The sequence below is a fragment of the Anopheles moucheti genome, chromosome 2 (assembly GCF_943734755.1).
Source record: "Anopheles moucheti chromosome 2, idAnoMoucSN_F20_07, whole genome shotgun sequence".
Taxonomy (NCBI): Eukaryota; Metazoa; Arthropoda; class Insecta; order Diptera; family Culicidae; genus Anopheles; species Anopheles moucheti.
This window is the reverse complement of record NC_069140.1, coordinates 210,454-231,503: the sequence shown is the minus strand read 5'-3', so window position 1 is coordinate 231,503 and position 21,050 is coordinate 210,454. Positions and strand designations below refer to the sequence as shown.

General features: G+C 40.5%; 1 protein-coding gene across 5 annotated transcripts in view; it reads left to right on the top strand.

The window, feature by feature from the left end:
• Positions 1–21,050, top strand: part of LOC128297942 (broad-complex core protein) — a 138,355-nt gene that overhangs the window by 29,527 nt on the left and 87,778 nt on the right. For 3 of the 5 annotated variants that reach the window (XM_053033662.1, XM_053033660.1, XM_053033658.1), the window contains exon 2: positions 18,776–18,826. The exons of 1 other annotated variant lie outside the window; for it this stretch is intronic. The gene's annotated coding sequence lies outside the window, so the exon portion shown is untranslated. Of the gene's footprint in view, positions 1–7,018; positions 7,030–18,775; positions 18,827–21,050 lie in introns of those variants that run through there. One more of the 5 variants, XM_053033659.1, reaches the window with a different exon arrangement.

Here is a 21,050-nt window from a genome sequence, read left to right as displayed (position 1 = left end):
GCCAAATTAGTTCGTTTTTTATGATTCAGCCTTTTTCTACTTTTTAATCGAAGAGGATTAATGGCGAGGTGTATAATTTTAGGGGTTGGTGAGTTATTCTCAACAATTTTTGTTTCTCTTCGGGTCATAGTTTTTTTAAAGGTCGATGGAAAATAACTAAAATAGAAATAACGAGAGTTCTTCATCATACCTCAGTCTATGTTAACTTAAGAAAAGAATTGTAACAAAAAACAAAATGCTCAAATGAAGGATTAGATTCAACTTAACTATATTCTAGGGTTTTTTCAGCCCTGTTACATAGATATCACTTTTGCGCTCATGGAACGATTGATTGGGTGTTTATGAAACGTTTGCAATAGATGAGTTTACAATAGTGTAAAAACGAGACACATTAAGGAGGCCCGGGGGTTGGACAAAACCCGTACCCAATTGCCCAAACATGCGAAACGAAGCAATAGAACCAATAATGAATGCTCGAAAAAGATAGACTAAAGCGATTTTCCATTTTTTTACACCAAGTAGCGTCGAAGAATGGGGAAGAACCGAATGGCGATGGGGTACGAATACGGTGGATAGTGACAATGACCGAAACATAAAATGTGCAGCACCCGAAACATAAAATGCATCGACGGTCGGAGTCATAGAGGATGCAAACCGGACCGGAGGATGCAATTGATTTTTTAACCAACGAAATTTTTATAATGATGTGAGAGGAAACCTGGGATGCAGTTTTTTTTTACGTTTATTGTATGTTGTTCTCTTTTACCCACACCATTATAGTTCGGTTTGGTTGTTGGTTGCTGCTATCAACGCGTTGATATTTTTAGAGCATCAATCCTCTCAAACAGAACATACACGAAGGGGAAAAGGTGCGGAAGGGGCGGAATGTAGTGGGGAGAAAAATGCATGCCTCACATCTCGCCGCAGGTGAGAATGATTGTAAGCGAAACAAGAAAGGAGCGAAAATTATAAACAATGAAAAAACATGGAGAGCGAGATTGCTTTTCCCCTTTTTTGTAAAAAAATATAAAATTAAAACAAAACAACGAAGCGAATGAGCAGAACTAATGTAAAGTGCATCGGCGTACACTTGGGAATAAAAAAAGATTGCAGTTTTGTGCTATTCGGCAGTAGCAACAACACATGTGGCGAGGGGTCAATCTATATAATAATATATAATATCCGAAAAATTATAACAACCGTCAGAGCAGGAGGGCTTCAGCCTGGCACAAGGTCGATCGTTGTACGTAGAAAGGATGCAAAACATAACAATGAAATAAGCCTGAATTGCATTATGCGAACGAGTTGGCGCTTGTTTTTTTTTTTTGTTTTTTTTTTGTTTGTCGTTTTGACGCGTCCCATTCCGATGGATTCATGTTTGGGTGGGCAGAAAAAATGGTTAGCGAGCAGAGTTTATCTTGTGTGTAGTTGCATCTATATGATTTGTGGATCTGTTTCTGTTTTTGAGTTTATTTGTTTTGTTTTATATTTGTGTAATTTGCTTTACTCATTTTCCGCACACCGTTTTTTCTTCTTCTTATATTGATATGTGTTTTAGTTTTATTTCTGTTTTAGCTGATTTCCCCCCTAGGCTATATTTTTGTATGCCTGCTGGATTAGCTCTCCTTTTCCATTTTTTAGAATCTATTTTATCGCATTTTATGCTTCTTTCGCTCATTCTTCCACATATTCCAAAAGGTTTAATGCACATTACGCTTGACATATAGCCGGGTTAGAGGCAGATTGGGATGAGAGATGGATGGGAGTTGTTGCACATTTTATCCTACTCACTCGAACTGCATTCACTGTGCTGTGCTGCTTAACGATTTCATCCTAGTTTTATCCTTTTTGAGTGCATTTTCGCCAGCTGCCCCCACGTCTCCTAGGCCCCACTCATAAAGGGTTCCCTACATGCAACAACTAAATGATCATTATTTTCATTGCGTATATCGTACCATCTCGCTCGCTCTTCTTTTCATCTCATACGGTTGCATGTTTCGATCGGGGATTTTTAGTTATGTATTTTTTCGGGATTGCATTAGTGCCACAATTTCCCTCCACCTTCTTTGATCATGTCCTTGCCGCGATGCACATACCGATGAAATGTAATGTGTATATGCGTACGTGTTTTTGTATTGGTGCAAATTGTGCTACGTAGCGGTTTAGACGAAAACAAGAAACCGTTCCGAGTGGTCGCACGTTAGTCAGGATGGCGTAATTGTCGTGTGCAGTTCCGTTCACTGTTCGTCTTTGTCATTTAGGGGTAGCATTTGACAAGTCGTTTGCAGTGCATTTATTATTTAGGACATAATACTCCATAGGGTAAGTTTGAAAATAACCGATGTTAATAAAATAGCCCAAAATTCAGATAAGTGCGTCAAGTATCGTTAATGTCATCGAACCACACTCGAACACCACCGGACTAGTGTAATACAAGCTCAATAGAAACAAGGCCTCAAAAATTCAAACATTCATGAAAGTTCACCCCGTGTTGTCCCATTTTCTCCTGAGAAGATGTTATGTTTAATTATCTCGTGTCATGTGAATACTGGCGTCCTACATTTTCACAGCGCAGCAACAGAGAGGAAGTTGTCTTAAGTTGAGCGCAGTGTACACACAATCACGGGCGCTTGTCGGTTACTAGCCACTATGCGCGGCTTTGTAGCGTGGTGTGGCATATTACAAGGTTTTTGAGTTGCGGTGATAACGTTCTGGAAACTTCTCAAGATAAACTGGAATGTGTTGAGATACAACTTTTTAAGTTATAGGGGCTTTGAGTGAAACTGGTATAGTTTTAACCATTCCTGGATTCTCTCTCTTAGCCTCTCCGAGCCTCCAAAGCCCAAAGCCAAAGCCTCTCTAATATTTGACAACAACAACAACATTTCTGAATTCTGTTTAAATTGAACTGTGATTTGCATTATTGCAACTTTTGCAAGTTGAAATAATTACCTACAAAGTTTTTTTTAGAAGCACGAAAGGTTCAGAAATTGAGAAGCACTAGCTAAACTTGAAAGGAATCCACAGATAGTTAAACACTTTCCCACTCGAACCCAAAACCCCTGTATTCACCAAATCCACCACGCAACAGTGGTGAGTAGGGTTGAGTGCTACGACACCCCTAACCAAACAACGAACGCACTGAGCGCATCTCGAGCTGCGCGTTACCTCTATTGCAACGCAGCAGAACAGAAGTGCCGAAAAGAAAAACAAGGGGCCGCCGGCTGGTATGCGTTTTTTTTTGCGCGATAAGAAGAAGATCGATGGACGATTGGCGAACGGGAGAACAAGTCTAGCAAATCGCTCTCGTCACGTATACACAACGGCACAGCACGTATGCATCGCAGTGTGCGGTGTGTGAATTTTCTTGCCATATTGGATAGAGTGAGTTAATTTGCTTGTTGCCGTTTTCTATGTATATTGTGTTTGGAGATTGCGTACTTTTTGGGGAGTTTGGTTTCGGCACATTTGTTTGTTTGCTGATGGCTATCGGTGCGTTTTGTCCCTACCAATTGAATATTTCTACGCCAACGTATCTCAGGGTTGTCTTGCAAACTAACCTATCTCAGGGGTTGTTACCTGTTTTCTTTCTGCTTCTGTAATTCTTTTCGGTGCAACAAACGTGGTTTAGTTGTAGTTAAAAAATTTTATCTCAACACATTCCAGTTTATACGAGTCCCTTCTATAATTCTGCGATCTCCGCGAACTGTTCTCGAACTGAGATGTTCTATGATCATGCCCTGGCATATGTTTTCGTCCGTACATTGTGATAATTTTGCATCAACCCTCCGCGCGCTTATTTGGAGAGATATTTTGCAAAGAGAAAGGACGCAGAATAATGTAATACTGTCACAATTTTGATTCTATTCTTTCTTCTCGTTTCGTTCGAATTCTCATTCAAACACACACATATAACTTCCTATAACGCTGCCCAAAATGCTGTTCCCAAAGATCGTCTACGATCGCTACTGACCGAACCGTCATTTTTCCCTTGCTTTTTTGTGCCTAATGTCCTCCTTCCGCCGTTCTGACCGCGCACACCCTTTTTTTTAAATCCGATGCATGATGATGCACGTTGCGATTTTTGCCAAAAGGCCGAAATGCTGTCTATCACTGTCTCGCTTGAATTTCGGAACGCGCGTTGCGTTTCCTGACCCTCCTTTTTCACACCCTCTCTCGCTAAAACCCTGTACGTGCGCGCCGCTTAAACGTGTGTGCGCGCGCGAATTTGGAAACCTCACCTCTGCCTCGATCATCTCCATCGTCTCGCAGGCGAATTTGGGTATTCGCTAGACCTTTTCTGGTGGTGGTGGTGGTGTTGCACTTTTTCGGCGTTGCTTCTGTTCCTTTCTTCTTGTGTGCGCTCTACTAGGGGCTCCCTGGTCCACTGCACCTCCGTCCCTACGTCTTCAAACCGCTTCCAATCTCCCATCCCTCGCTCCTAGACCTTTCGCACACTTCCTCTGCAGCTGCAGCTTAAGGGATGTGGAGAGCCCATGGCGAGTGCACAAGAGGTAGTTTGGGGTAGTGCGGTGCATTGCGTCGTCTTGCCTCCAACAGCAGCAGGTTGTGCGTGTATGTGTGTGTGGATATGTGCCTTCCTTCATCATATCGCGCTAGTCATCGTTTGGCAGCGGTAGTGACGCTGTTTTGGGGACGATCGAGGCACTTTGGGTAGCGCACTCCGGTTTCATGCCGTCTCGCTTCCACGCCCGATCGGGGTTGTGCTATTCCCTTGGGTCATTTTGGTTGGCAAAATAGTGCAACAAGCAGCGCAGCAAAGGCATCTTCATACATACATAAACGCCTGCCCGCGTTCGGGGGTCCATGCACATACACACACACACACACACACACACACACACACACACACACACACACACACACACACACACACACACACACACACACACACACACACACACACACACACACACACACACACACACACACACACACACACACACACACACACACACACACACACACACACACACACACACACACACACACACACACACACACACACACACACACACACACACACACACACACATAAACGCACTCATCACATGGCGTCGCCGATTACCTTGATTTTATTATATGTTTTTTTTTGCACGCGGCGCGAAGTATATTCTTTTGGCCTGATGGTGGCTGGTTTGCTTCATTCTTCACTTTTTTCGGCGGTCGCTTGGTGGTACTGCTGGTTGTTGTCCACTCGGTTCGGGCGTGCGCGGGCCCGCATTTGTAGTGGTGTGTTGCAATTTTTGTGTGCTGCTCTTTTATTTTGTTGTTGCGTCTCTGTTTGTGCGTTGTCTCGCTTCTTTTTTAGCACGCCGTGTCTTTCTTTTTTTGGGACAGCATTTCAGAGGACCCCAATTCGGCAGCTTCCTGCGTCCGGTGCAACACGCCGCTGCAACAGTACAACAACAGGCTAGCAAACTGGCTGACTGGCTGTTTTAGGTGCGTGTGCCATTATTCGTCCCGCCTCAGTTACGGATTGCACTGCTCATTTAGTGTGCTCTGGTTGTGCGGTGTGGTGCGCCTTTTTTCTGTAGCTTTTGGTGTCCACTGCAATTTGCATTTTCGCTCTTTTTACTGTGCTTTTGTGAAGGTTGCTGATTTTTTTTATTCACTTGTGGTGTAATTTTCTTTTCTCCGAATTATTTGTTCTCGTAGCTTATTTGCTCGAAAAATTGGAAGACGCTTCCAAATGTTTTGTGGCAGAACAAATGACAATGTGTCGACACATACGAGCATGGTTGAAATTAGGCAGTGGATATAGAAAACCGTTGAAGTAATTTGCGAGAAATGAGTGAAATTTTAAGAAAACATTGTCATAATTGTGCCATTCGTGCAAGATAACAGACAAAATTGTTCTATTTAAACAGTGAACAAAAAGTGTTTGACAATTGATGTCATCAATGTGAATGAATAAAATGTGTAATTGGAGCTCATTGGTGCTTAGAACGAGCAGTTTTAATCGCAGTTAACAGTTTATATCTGAGAGCACCTCTTTTGGAACTCCTTGTAAGACGTTTAATTCGTTATACTTTTCCTTCACCTAATACTTGATTTTTACTGCAGTGGATGTTGTTGACTTTTGATAAGTGTTCTACTAAAATTGAATTAAGTAAATTACAGTTTCAGTGTAATTTATCTCAGTTCAGTGTTAACTGTTCAACAACTCTTTTGCAAAGTGATTATGCCTAATGCCATTCCCTGTCTTCCTTCTTTCTTAATTTTGCAGTGATGAAATCCAGTGCAATACCTGATCTGTAGCGTCAGCAAGCAGTCATCTTGAGATTCGATGTGTACTGATGTGTTTTAGCGGCCGGCCTGTTTAGTGCATTTAGCTCATATATTTATCCCTAAATGTATGTGAGTGTGCGTCTGTGACATAAGAAAAAGTGTACCGGCAGCGATTCATTCCAAGTGCGCCGTAGCGATACGTTGAGCATTCGCAAGTAAGATCGGTGGCACGTGGTGGTTCTGAATACATTTTACCGCGCAAGTCAGAAACAAACTGTTGCTCTTTGCCGTTCTGACTGTGTGGGTGAGTGAATCGTACCAGAAGGACAGCCTGAACTGTAAACGTAGAACTTGCTGCTGGGCTCCTAATTGTAATTTGATAAAAGCACAAGAAACGGCGACTCTCACACTCTTTCGCGCTGTCGTGGTGATGAAGTGAAGAGTAATAAATATAGCTGGTGAATTGCGGTTACACACGATGATCGTTTGGTGAATGGCCATGGTGACAAGGAACCATGTGCTTCACCACAAATGCTAATACGTGTACAAGTTGTCCTGCGTACGGAGTGTTGTGCTTTGCAGCACCAATTATCTAACGCCCTTTTGAACGTTAGACTGCACAATTTGTACAAGTGCACATCGACATAGTTTTTAACAATAGTGTTAATTTATTACAATCGGTGTCATTATACACAAGTGTTCTAGAACCCCCCTAAACACCTAAGCCACGATAGGTGCCGAATATTAGAGTGAAGTTTCGTCTATGCAGTAGCAAAGGTAAGCGGATGTTTTGTATGTACATTCTTTAGTTTTCATTCTTTTTTTGTTCCATACCACGACAATTAGTTCCTAGCGCAATTAAAACGCACAGAGCCACATAATTGTTCCCCAAAATTAGGGCTCTTTTCAAAATGTTGCACTGGAGTGCTGCAATTTACCCTGCTTATTGTCCCAATGTGAAATTCTTGGAAAATTTACTTTATGATTGTAGTTGCAAAATGTGTTATTTGGATATGTAAAGCACAATATTTACCCTCCTGCCGAGCTGTAGAATCTAGTTGCCTTCCATAACATTCGCTGCTTCGAGGGCTCGCATCATACATGGTTGCCCATGTATACCAGCTCCAAAAACTATTTACGTTAAGCATTCGCTAAGTTTGTAAACCTTTGACCTTTTTTTCTACAGTTAGTGAATAAACATTTTGAGGTTTTGGATTTTTTCGGCAACGACGAGCGCTACGGGAACTAATGAGTGGCTCTATGTCCAACCGATAATTTACTCAGGGTTGTATTGAGATTGGCCGGGATTGATTATTTTTAAGCGCAATTTCTAAAGTTTATAAATTTTCCTGCTTTAGCTCGAAAAAAACAAGCTTTCGTCAATATCGTCAATAGTGAATAGAATGGCAAACAAAATTTTGTTTTGCAAAACCTGCTTTTTGTTGGGCGAAGGAGGGAGCTAAAACCAATCCGAAATGCCAATGCATCCAAAAACTGCACATGTATGTGGAAATGGGAATTAAAAATATTTTTTTAATAGAAAATGAACACACTAAAAAAACACGGGAAAATGAGCAGATACTTTGCAACAAACGTTACAAAATAATGCCTACGAAGCCCTGATTAATTTGTCCTCTTTGTTGTGTGAATTTGTTTTAGACAGTTAGTCATTGTGGGCAGCACGTAACAAAACAAGGCGGTTGGTTGATACATGATCGGGGTGATATTTTAGTTCAATTAGCATGCGCATGTATAGTTAGTGTGGTCGAAAACGCGCCCGTTCATTGACCAGATTGCAGGGGTTCACACCATGCCCTGCCCCTGGTTAATGGCTCAAACAAGACGAATGTAAATATTTGTGTTAAAAATTAGGTTCTACTGCATCAAGAGCAAACGTGCTTTATGAGTGCCTACTGTTCAATACAAAAAAGGGAAACACTCTTTCGATAGCACCAACACCAGTCCCCGAACCAATGATGGTATGTGGTCGGGTCATCCAGGCTATGCACGCGGGTGCGATTTAATTTTGCTGGCGTTGCGTTTTGCACACGCATAGTGACAGTGAACATGCATACAAGAGTGTTTCCATAATTTTGATAGGCTTCAAGATCGCTGCTGCAAACGCACGCTACACCGAGATGATTTTACCTTCTATAAGTAAGTGGCAATGACCATGACTTTATATCTACAGATTACTGCATTATCATTATGATATTATGATTATGATCATTATGAAATTATAACTAGGACACGCGCCACGCGCCAGTGGTAAACGTGTGGATTTTACCCAGCAGCCAGGAAGGGTCAATAAAAGTAAGATCGTACTACGGCTCGGTTTCCTAAACATGTATAAGGTCTGTCATTTTTTTAATTTTCACCATGCCCTAAGCTCTATTAACACTTAATGATTATACTCTGGTCACAAAAGATCATTCTAACATTATTTGTTGCAATTCTTAATATGTAAACATATAAACAGTGACGTTTACGCTATCTACTTTGCTAGTTGTAAATTGTCTGTCTATAAATTATACTCCAAATCCAAATTAAAATACTAAGCCAAACATTTAACTCTAAATCAAATCTTTACTACTTCTAACGTTGCTTGAAGAGGGAAATGAAGTACCTTATGTATGTATGCAATGTAAAGTTGAAGATATTGTAGTTGTAGATATACAGTTGTAGAATTATTAATGAAAAATAAATATATAATATTGCCAAACCTGTACAGTACGTCTCACAATACGGTTTATATTTTAGCCGTGCTTGGATGCATTCCGCTAACGGTAAAGCATCCTTGAAAATAATGTGATTGTTGTCCCTACTCGGTCCTTCGTGCATGGTTACATTAACCGATTTTTCCATTATTCCGGTTTTGCAGCCGTCCCATTGAACTGGCACTGCAGCTGATGAACGGCCCACTGCAGTTGCTGTTCAATTCGCTATAACTAGCCTTCCATCTTTCGGATTGTTACAGTTATGGTTATTCCTAATTATGTCCAAAGGTACTATTTCCGTTTTCAGTGTTCTTCAAATTCCTGACGGTTGAGGCCCACGAAATTAAAAATGAATGTGTTTATTTGATGCTAAAATTCCAATCATTTGTCATAATCAGTGCGTTCGTGTTCTTGCTGCGAACTGAAATCTTCAGTTTTGCAGTGAGCCAATTGCATCGATTAGATGCATTCAATGCATACTGAGAAAGCACGACCGCCGAGGGAGAGATAGAGAGCGCGCGAACAAGAGACTGCAATAGATAAAGTGCTCAAAACGTGCAATAGAGCGCTCCCGTTCTCTAGGAAGTAGGTGGTCGTGTCTAAAAATAGTGATAGTATTGACAATTGCATTTGCACACGTGGGCCTGCACGCTTGCACTTGCGAGTAGGAAGCGCAAAAAAATCTTCTCATCGCAGCATCGTTCTGTTCTACGGCGTCGTGTGCTATATGGGCACAGAGAAAGGGCCGAAGGGATGCGAAAGGGCATTGGGGCACACGAACAGGAGCAAGAGCACATACAAGAGCACAAAACCCCACTCGTATACTCGGGAGACCATATGTACGCGATGAGAGAAGAACTTATGAATGAAAATCCTCCGTACCGTTTCCTTCTGGGTCTCGCGATGAATGAAAACACTTCGCGTGTCGCGGCACCCCTTTCGTTCGCCCCTGCTTTACCAAGAGAACACCCGATGATGCCGTTGCAACTTGTTGTCGCCGCCGTCGTCGTCGTTCCCGTTTTGCAAGTGCAGTGCATTGCATTGCGCGCGGCATGCCTGTTGCACTTCTTTTTTACCTTCGGTTACCGACTATGCAATTGCAACGTATCTACTATGCCCGTAGCCATATGTACGGCGTGCGCGTACTCTCAAGTGCACATTCGACAAAGAAACGAACGCGAATGCACCTTCGTACGAAGTAGGTATGATGGTACGTACGAAAAGGTTATATTGAAGGTGTTTCCTTTTTTTGTGTTGCTCTTGCCGTTATGTTTTGTTCAGGGTGATTTTTTTAACGACTGGTGGAATCATTTTTTTTTTGTTACTCCCATAACGCCCCATGCATCTACGTGTTAGCTGAGATGGGAGGGCAGGATAGTTCTAGCTGGTAGTACTTTATCGTCGTGGTTTGCTGAATTGCCTTCACCGACATCAGCATCGTGATGATAACATCATCACCGGTTGTCCTTTTAGTACGGGTTTGTTTTTGTTAGGTTTTGCTTCTATTGGTGTTATTGAAGGTTGTTTTCACGCATTTAGATTGCTTATGCTGGTTTTAATCGGTGGCACATGAACAAGGAGTCGTGTCATGCTACCGTAATATTTGTTTCTTTTGTCTAACATCACACCAGATATTATTTTTTTCTACTGACACATACCGCTAGATCCCAGAAAGGTGAAATTAATAGGAATGCACGTATGTCACGTGTGATGGTTTTGTGTGAGGGTTGCAGTTTCTGGGAAGGGGTTGGCATGGTTGTCGTTAAAATAATAACAAATAAATGCGTAAAATCCGAGCATGTCACTTTTTTCTGCTAAGGATCTGTAATTGCATCGGTAGTCATTTTAACAATAGGCATGCTAGGAAACTAGGACAGCGTGCTGACAGAGTTCCTTCCTTTGTTGGCACAACCACCACCAGGTTCGACCTGCAATTTTTGGTTTTCTTTGATTTATTTTTACCCGTGCCCAGGTAGTACCTGCGTACGGATCGGATTGGGATTGCGAAGGCCCCTTGATCGGCGCCGCTATCAATACACCACCAGCCGTCCCACTGAATAAATAATATTGTTTAATAAATATCGTGTACATATTTACTACAAATTATAGTTTTAATAGATATTTACCATTTACCATAATAGTGTGCTGGCCCTATTAACTGATTGTCCAAATTAATTAACTTTGTTTTTGTTATTAGAAGAAAAAAAAGTAAGCGTAGTTTGCCACCTTTTTTATTATTCGTTAATTATAACGTTAATTAAAAACAAAAACGCTGGATATACAAAACTATAAGACACAATGAAGAAATCAGCTATACCGTCTCATCATAAGTATATGTGTTACCAAAGTTTGTTTTATATTGGTTGTCCTGAGAATCGTAACAAAAACAAACAAACAAAAAGCATACAATTTATGACCAAACGTCAACTCATACGAGCAGGGCTTTCTTCTTGAAAAAAGCCACTTCATGAAACTATTTGAGGGGTTGCAAGTAATTTAATCTGGACTGATTTATCGGCCTTCGCAGAATAGCGTGCTGAAAAGAAGATAATGGCGCGCAACAAGTTGCTAAAAATCCAGCAAACCTAACTTAGCTCTGACCATTTATGTGGTCACTCACCCTTTAAACTTTTGGGTCGGATTTGGATCGGAAATTCGGCAGTAGAAGGTGGCAATGGTTGATTTGGTGGACGTCTCTAAAACTGCAGCAAATCCAACCAGTATTCAGTCGACGAGCTACCTCAAAGATGTGTAAAGATAGGAGATGAAGTGCAACAGCGGACACTAGGGTGGGCTACAAAATGCGTTAGCGTTTTGTTGCATCGTTCGTTTCGTTGGTGTGCATTTCCAACAAGAAGACACCTACAGACATTCGTCCGATTCCGCATAAACTCGTTTATCTGGCTTTTCTTTCGGGTTAGAGGAAGAAAAAAGAAAGACTAGCACGTTAAGGGGGTTTAGGAGGAGAACCAAGGGAGGGCCTACTTTGCCATCTTCATCTTTCTACTTTTCTTCATTAACCCATGAAAATCGTAGGGTGGTAGCCGAAAATGTAGCATCAAGATGCATTTTTATCGCATTTTTGTTTGCTTTTCGCTTCGTTAGCCATCGTTCGTTTTGGCCAGGGATGCACTCTGTAGCGACGGTTGTACACGATTGAGCAAACAACTCAAAAGCTCTTTTACGCCTAAATCTGCAGTCGTGCATAGGTAACCAATGTATATATGTACCTTCTGATTTGGAACGCTGTCCCGGTGGTCGTGGTGTGACTCATTGTGCGAACATTTTGGGGCTCCAAAAATTAGCAATCGTCAAAAATTGTAAATTTACTACATAAAGTTGATGTTAACTCTCTTCTGTCTCCATATCTCCGACTCTTTTTTGGCTAGTAAAACCCCACCTTACCCAATCAGGGAGCTAGTTCACCTTCAAAGTGCGATGTCTTAAACCCCAATCTGTCTTCTTTGTTTTCGTATTTTCGTCGGAGTTTTTCTTGTTTGTCATTTGGTTTCGATGCAAACTTTTTTGGCACAGTTACTTCTCTCTGCGATGCACTTTTGGGTTTCACGTTTGCGTGTATATGGGTGTGCAGTAAAGCGTTTATGGCCGAATCATACACAGAGTCTCGCTAGCATTGACTTGCATGCAAACAATGAAGTGTTTCTTTGAACTCGACCGTACCATTTTGGTCTCATGGATTTTTTCTCTTCGTATTTCTTTGTTTACGCTTTCTTCTCAGTCGTTTTCAGAAAACTTCCTAATGTGTGTCACTTTTACATAGTAAATATTTGTGTGCATGCTTTTGTTTGATACATTACGATGCAGACGATTTGGAATTGGATTGCATTTTCATTATTGGAGCTCTTCTTTGTAAAAATGCAGCACTGTCACTGTACTGTCACTAAAACTATATTTGTCACTCGCCTCCCACCTCACATACACCAATCTTAAAATACATACCAAACAGTATTTTCCGTGCCGTCATGGTTTTCTTTTCAATCTGTAATGATCGTATAAATTTCGTAGTACATGATATGTGGAACATCCTTCCGATAGTGATGTTCGGCTCTGAGGTGATTTCAAATTTACGTATTCAGATTTACGTATAGAAATTACGTATAGAGTCACAGAAAGATTTACGTGCGCAGTACAAGAACAACATACATTTAAGGTATACAATTAATGGTAATATTTTATTTATTCAGAGCATATTTTTATATGTTTAAATTTAATTTCAATTTAATTTTTTTTCATTAAGGTTTTGATCCATGTTATTTAAAAAAAAATGAAAGATCTTATCGCCAGAGAGTTCTCTTTTAATGCAGCTGTAAGTCATCATTAGACAAAAAATCAATTTTAAAATATCTACTTTTTACATTTGTTTGAGTGCCATTTTATTAATTTTTTTTTTGTAAGAACGGCCTGGCCGTATCGACTAATTTTACCACGTAGCCGGATAGTCAGTCCTTGCTACGGGGGATTGGTCCGGATGGGATTTTGGTCCGGTCCGTTCGTGTGAAGACCGGCTCCGCTACCATCATGCCACCGGGCCGCCATTTTATTTGATCACACTTTTCTACCGTGCACCGTTACTTGTAACTGTGGTTTCAAGTTAGCTTAAAATCCCCTGAGTTTGTACTGACGAAAGAAAACGATTCTTAAAAAAACTTGATTTAGGCTCTCAAAAAATAATGCATCACACAAGGGTGATGAACAGAGTTACCGCTACGCTGACAGGATACAACTACCATCATAATGCATACTGCATCTTTTTCACTTGTGGTACACCAATAGCGAGGAGAAATTGCTTACTGCTGTGTTATTTGGAACTATGCAATGTTAGTTGCATACGATTTGACAGATACAAGGAAGAACGCCAAACACTGGATGCAAACGAACGACTGATCATTTTGAAATCATGTCGATTTAATTTTGGTAAAATTTGTCTTTTATTCTGCCAAGAGCTACCAGGCTGCTCCATTTGTCTATTTAAACAATTGAATTCTTCCATTATTGCATTAGTTGTAAACATAAAAATAAATAGAAAATTAAATCCGTTTTGTAAAGCTAACAGTGAAACAAAATAATCCTCGGTTAAATAGCATTTTGTTGTTTTTGGGGAAAAGATCGGTTTAAACGTTACGCATGGGTGTTACGATTTTTTATGCAACGCACAAAACTTTCTCTCAGGCGTGACTGGAAATTCCAATGAGGCGGCTTAAAATAGCGAGAAACTGAAGAAAGTGAAAAAATCTTTCTTTTTTTTGTAGTCTATAAGATCCTGGACTTTTGTGCAGAAAAGATGCACAAATGGGAGAAAAGACAATGAAATTGGGTAAGAGATCGAGAGAATACAATGATATTTCCCAATAATGTTTCACTTTTCTTCTACCACATATAATTATTGTAGTATTTTACTGTTAACAATAAGCACAAAATGAAATTTATTTTGTAGTTTTATGTGTCCAACTTCCACTGCATATTGCATCTCATCGAGTTAAAATTGATACTTCACACAGTGTCAAACATGTGAACATAACATTTTTTAATCACTAATCTAAGCATAAACTTGCTAAAATCGTGTGTAAAAGATTTTGGATGTATTTTAGAACAGATTTGTTTTCTTGCTTCAGATAAGCTTACAGTCTCTGTGATTTTTTTGAGTGTTGATAACCCCCTGTAATCCATTTGTGTAGTACATGTTAATTTTGCAACGCTTGTTACGTTTCACCACTACACTGGCTTTAATTGTTCGGCTTGCGGTAGCTAAGTTAAATTGTTGGTATGCGTATACCTCGAGGTGGTCAAACGACCTCAAATTTAAACGGCTACGTCAATGCACTGCGTCAAACATCTACAGAAAAAGTGCATTGTGTTGGTGTATCTGCACAACTTGAATGCATATTTCTTCTTTCTGCTTTCAACGCAGCTGTTGTGTTCCCGAAATTGCTTTTCTGTCCGTTTTCTTTCTACACAATTCTTCTGCCTACTCCTAAATCTTTGGCTCTATAGCAGCCTTCTTTTGCAATTGCAATTGGTTGCATTCTGTTTTTTTATTTCATCTCATTCTAGCTACGTTTTGCAATAGACTTGATAAGATTGTTGGTTCTTTCCGTTCATCGTGGTATTGCAGGTTTTTGGGAACCACTTCTTGTACCATGTTATTTACACCACTGCTTTCGGCAGTATATAAGAACAATAAATAAAGGGGTTTGAAGGAAGCTGTTACCGATCAGGCCACAGTTGGTAAGGACGAGACGAAATGCCTGTCGGGGAAGAACGGAGCTCGTTGGGTTTTTTTATGCGGTTGTTCTGTGTGTGTGCGTGGTGTGCTTGAGAGCGTGCTTCTTTTGCCCACAAACTTAGGCGACCATAGAGGAGACGTTCGAGGATCCTTTTCATGCGAGTTCGTATTTATTATTCAGCTCCGAAGTGATGGTACAGTTTGATATATTAGAGGGCAAGGGAAGGTATGTGTGGGTTGATGATTGTTGAATATTTGAAGGGCGATAACCTACCAGGATCCATCGCGAAAGTGATCCATCGTGTGTTAGACATTAAGCAAGAGAAGAGTGTTAAGCGTACGCGTATCTAGAGTATGTTAATTTCTTCTTGGTGTTTAAAAATCGAAGGCGATAATTGATTTATTTTTGTTACATTAAAAGATTTGAACATGATCATACAAGCATAAGCATGTGTAGGTCGTCAACTATACATGTTGCTACCGGTTACTTTGCAAGATATGACATACGAAAGATTAGATGCTTGAATCAGATACTTGTGTTGTCTTAGGCACTGCTCGTAAATCTTTTATATATGACAAACGACAACGATAAGTTTTACGAGTGCTCTAAGGTTTGTAATCTAATTTAGTTTGATAACATAACTGTGTAAGTAACAAATTGGATTTTGAACCACTTTATGGTGTTTGGCTGAGGACTTTTGGTGATGCATTGCATATTGGTGGTTTCTTAAAAACATGGAATATTTTGTCCATACACAATTATTGTCAGATTTTTTTTTCAAACCCATGATGCTTGTATGCAAAAACAGAACGACTGGATAGTTGAAAAGGTGTTCAAATTTCGATGGAAATTTTACCGTGGGTAACAGTGTGTAAATATCTCCTTATCTAGACTAACAGGCTTAAGTTTCGATGAGACACAAATCATAAAAAATATCATTGTTTCACTTACTTTTCTTTGCAATCGTTTTTGGGTGGCAAAAACAAATGAAGAAAAAGAAAAGAACAAACACACCTTGTGAAAAAGCGCAAAAATGTACTTTGTCAGGTTACGTTCAATTATACGTGGAAGAAGAAAAAACGAGAGGTTAAAATACCACAAGGAAAACCTAAATTAACTACCAAGAAAGAAGATTTCAAACCCACCCTACGTTACGCTTACAACGGTTTGGGGCGGTTTCCCCTTATCCATGGATGCACTTTTTTCGTCTAAGCGTATCTGCTTCCCCTGTATTTCCTTCTTCTACAGACACACACACACACAGACATATACATAGCACATTGGTATAGGTGTACAGTGCACATGCACATTTTTTCGACTCTCTATCACATTCGGTTGTGTTGCGCACTCGTTTTCACCACCATGAAGCGGACGCATGGTGGCTGACGCGCGGTGCAACATCTGTGTATGCGTACCTTATCTTGGCATTATTTTCGGGGACTTGTGGTCGAGCGTGTGGCGGAGAGGTAGGGTTGGTAAGAGTTGCAAAAACTGCATTGGTATTGTGTTTTTGGTCGGTTTGTGTGAAACTTCTTTTGGGGTGGTGAATTTTCGGCCAACGTGTTTTGTGGGGAAACGTCTTTGAGACGTTTACTTTACACAGGCTAAGCGAATTTTTTGCTTCGTTTCAAATCTTCTACATGCTTCTACGTGGGGTGTGTTTGATTTGGCGGTATTCATCTAAAATGTGTGTGTGACACATTTGAAGTGTATAGTAGTGTAAGTATTTTTTTTCTCTGTTTCCGCTCTTACATTTGTTCCGTTTTGATCAATTGCTCTAATATAGGTGCTCCCTTTCGCGCATTTTTCTTTGCTTTCCTGGCCAGCAGAACCGCCGCCAACCAAGCCCCTTAGTTTTGGATGCATTTCGCATCGGCAACCTATTTCGAATGTTGAAAAAGGGGGATCTTTTAGATAGTACCCCTTCACCACCACCACCACTATCATGCTCGTGTGTTGGTCATGCGAGGCCGTCCTATGAGGCCATTCTGTGTGCGTCTGTGCGTGTTGGGGAGGGTTAGAGGTTTGCGCATTTGATCAGCTCCCTATCCTTTACGGAGTTTACGGTATTGTGGTGGGTCATGCGGGAATGGATCGGACCGGAGCGGGACCGAGCTAAAGGTTGGATGGACCGGCTGGCAGTGGCGGGCGGCCATCACGAGGTCAATGACCAAAAAGCGGACTTTTTGTGCAGTGCAGCGCTGCGCAACCGGCTCGATTTGCTGATGTGTATATACGTGTGTGTGTGTGTGTGTGTGTGTGTGTAGAAGCATGGAGCATCGAAAAATTGCATTTTGTTGCCGAAAAAAGTGTATGCGCTTGTGCTGTGTTGCAGTCAATGCAGAAAATCAAAATTGGACTTCCATTACTGGGCCTTCTGGTATATTTGTCCTTTTCTTTCGCACGTGTGTGGGTTGATCTATTTCGTTGCATTCTTTCAGTGCAGTGCGAGCAACAATTCAAAAATGGGGTTTTCTGGTTTTCTGCCCAGTTGTAGTCAGTTTCGCTACTCATGCCTTTCGTCGCGAATTGAGGGGAGGATTAAAGTTGAAGACCAAGATGGTTTTGTTAGTTTAAGTTTGGGAAAAATCAATAACAAAGCCACAAGAGCGCTTGATCTTGGTCTTGGGGTTACCATCCAATCAGTTCGCTTATTTTTCGTGCAATTTGATGCTCCCAAAAGACAGCCACACTCAGGGCCGTGGAGGAGTAGGACGATGGGATAAATGGGTGTGACGAGGATCGCTATTTTCGGGGGCCCATTTTTTACTGTGTTTGTTTGTCGGAAACAAGAGCGCTTTCTGTCACGCAATTTGCTAGTTGAATATTGGACAATGAAAGAAGAAATTAATATGGACAATTGTGACATAGTAGCAGACGTTAGAAGAAACAACATTGGAAACTAGTTTTAGGTTTTTTTAAGTAAGGTATATGTATAATTAATAACGATTCCAACGGAAAAACTCTGCAAAAGTATTACGATGCCCACGACAGCATTATCACTACGAATAGAATTTATTATTTCCCCATCTTTTCAAACAACTTCAAAGAGAAAGGTTTCATTATTTACCCTTTTTTAACATGCAATTTTGGGCAACGGCACGAAATCTCTTATTATAACATTTTCTTCTGTTTCTTCATATCTCCCTGTTTGTCATGATCATTACGTTTGTATTGCAGTGGTAGCGAAACAATTGAACCGAGTCAAATATTGTCGGCAATTTTGCGTCATCCTGGACACGGTCAGTGCGAAACTTTGTGCGCAACCACTTTTGCTACAGGCGAAAAGCACGCCTATGGGTGAAAATGACTGGGAAAGAAATTTAGTAATTACCACAACATCCTCCTAAATGCCTACTTCTACACATACAGACCTTCGTCAATGTTGGGAAAATAATAGCCGAAATGGGAGAAAAGAAGGCTCCGTAATTTTTTTTTTTCGAGGGTAAATGCTTTCTTCTCCCTAGCTGCGAAGTTGGTGTTGTGACCAACCAACGTATCTGAGGCAAGAAAAATTAACCAGTTCCTGATTTCTCCTTTTCTCTGTTCTCTCTATTGCAGTGCAGCAGTTGGCGCTCGGCTGGAACAAATGCTGCCATCTCCACTAGGCAGGTTGGTCTTCTATAAACAGGTTTTCCTTCGCGATGTGATCTGTGGTGATGGGCAAGAGATGCATCGCTCATAATGGACCATCGTGACCGGTGTTGTTGTGGATGCTATTGCCACTGCCGCAGGTAGCAACGGGCATTGAGCGTGATGCATTTTTTAGCTTTTCAAAAATTTTGGAGGTCGTTGCCATTTCGTTGCCGACTGTTTAAATTATTCATCATTCTCTCTATATATATCTCTCTCTCTCTCTTTCCATCTCTCTCTCTCTCTCTATCTCTCTCTCTCTTTCTATTCTACTCTGTAACAACGAGACTTTTTATGTTCAGCGGATGAACAAGAATAGTGTTGGCTGTTCTTAGGTGGAGAGACGCTTGTCCTTCCCAGAGTGGATGAGGTAAACTAGTTTCTTTTTACGAACAAATTGTTGCTTCATGTTTAAATTCACCTTCAAAGTATTTTTTTGATACCATGCAACAGGATGTGGATTTTTAAAACAATAAATTGAGGGCATATGTGGTCTCAAAACTAAGGAAATTTGATTTTGTTAAGGAAAAACTACCTCATGTATTGAACCCAGTATCTTTTTATGTTCACATAAAATGGCACGCATCCGGAGTGGCGTGCAAATGGAAGTACCGGAAAAACCAACAAAAACAAATTATTAAAAACAAATTAAATCACATAATTTGATATTGATTCACAGGTGTAAAAGGTATTCTGGGTAACGATTTCAAGATTTTTTTAACGAAATATATTTAGAAAATAAGATTTGTTACATTTGGGCTCCAATATTAGTTGGTATATTGGTGTAACAATCAACAACAACCCGGCTTTCGTCTTATCTTAATATTCGTTAAAATACATTACCACTATTTTTATTTTTTGAGAATTTCATTAGCATCTTTCCTTAGTTTAATAAATATTTGAAAGAGAAATTAGAGTGTCCTATTTTAATATATTAACCAATCGCATGGAGCTCCTGTTTGTTAAAAGTTTCATACAAATAAAAAAATTTAATGATTTTATTAAATCATTTAATTCAATCAATTTTACCATCCATCAACTATTCATAAGAAAATCACCTTTTGGAAATGTGTGTAAAAGTATGTTTTGGTGGTGCAATTTTTCGATCCTTTCCGGAAGGAGGCAAATCCCGGAAAACCGGTTTTGTTTTTTAAGTAACTTGGTGGATATTGTTCATATGCTCTTATGAACGCGATCAGATCCGGCCTCGTACGTATACCTGTACTAGCCATGTGTGTGTGAGAAGGGAGTAGATTTTGCCTAAAAATGTATTCTCCTTATCCACACATTTTCCCTGATCGTCTTTTTCGCTCCCCACCCAATCTTGTACGTAAGTTCGTCGGCAGACGTAAGGATGCAATTTGTTGTCGTTCAATGCAATACCAGCTTAAGATGATTGCATCCTGTTGCATTTGTGTTGCAGAGTGGTGTACTTCAGAGCTCTCGCGCATCATTGCACATTGTATATCTCTCTTTCCTTCTTTTGGGAACAATTTCACAACCAAATCGTTGTAGGATATACACGTTTCAAGTTGCACGTTGACATACTTCTGGATCTGGAAAGGATCGCTTTGCTAGGGGTGTTTGCGAGTTTTTTAATTTTTTCATACGGTTTCGTTTGACTGGTTTGTGCGACTGGTTATTCATTTCAGTGTGAATTCCAATTCATACGCCTTCACCGTGCACTGTTTCTTGTGGTACGGTTTGGTTGCATTAGCCGAAATTGCGCTGCATCATCGCCGACGCGACCATAACGATGATCATGGGAATTGTGCCGTTTTTCTTCAGTCGTAGACGTCTTGGGTCTATGTATATGTGTTTTCTCTTTGGTAGCGAAAATTGTTATATCAGGATGATGATCGTGCGTGGAACGAAATGGCGAGGTCGGAAACTGATGCTATGGTTGGTTTTTACTGCAAATGGCGCCGTCATTGCTTTCTGTTTTGAAGTTTGGTTTTCTTTTCTTCGTTTCAACTCTCCACAAACTGCACACAGTTGTGCTCCGATGCATCGCTCATTATTGCACTTCACCGTCCGCTCTCCGTCCCTTCATGCAATCATTGTGACGTTGATCGATCGATTTTTGTTCTCATTTTTGGAGTTTAAACTCACGAAATGTTTCTAAAAACAAAATGGCGAAGAAAAAACTGTAAGCGAAGCAAACCCGGTTAAGTAAAAGTATGTGGATTATGTTGCGCGAATG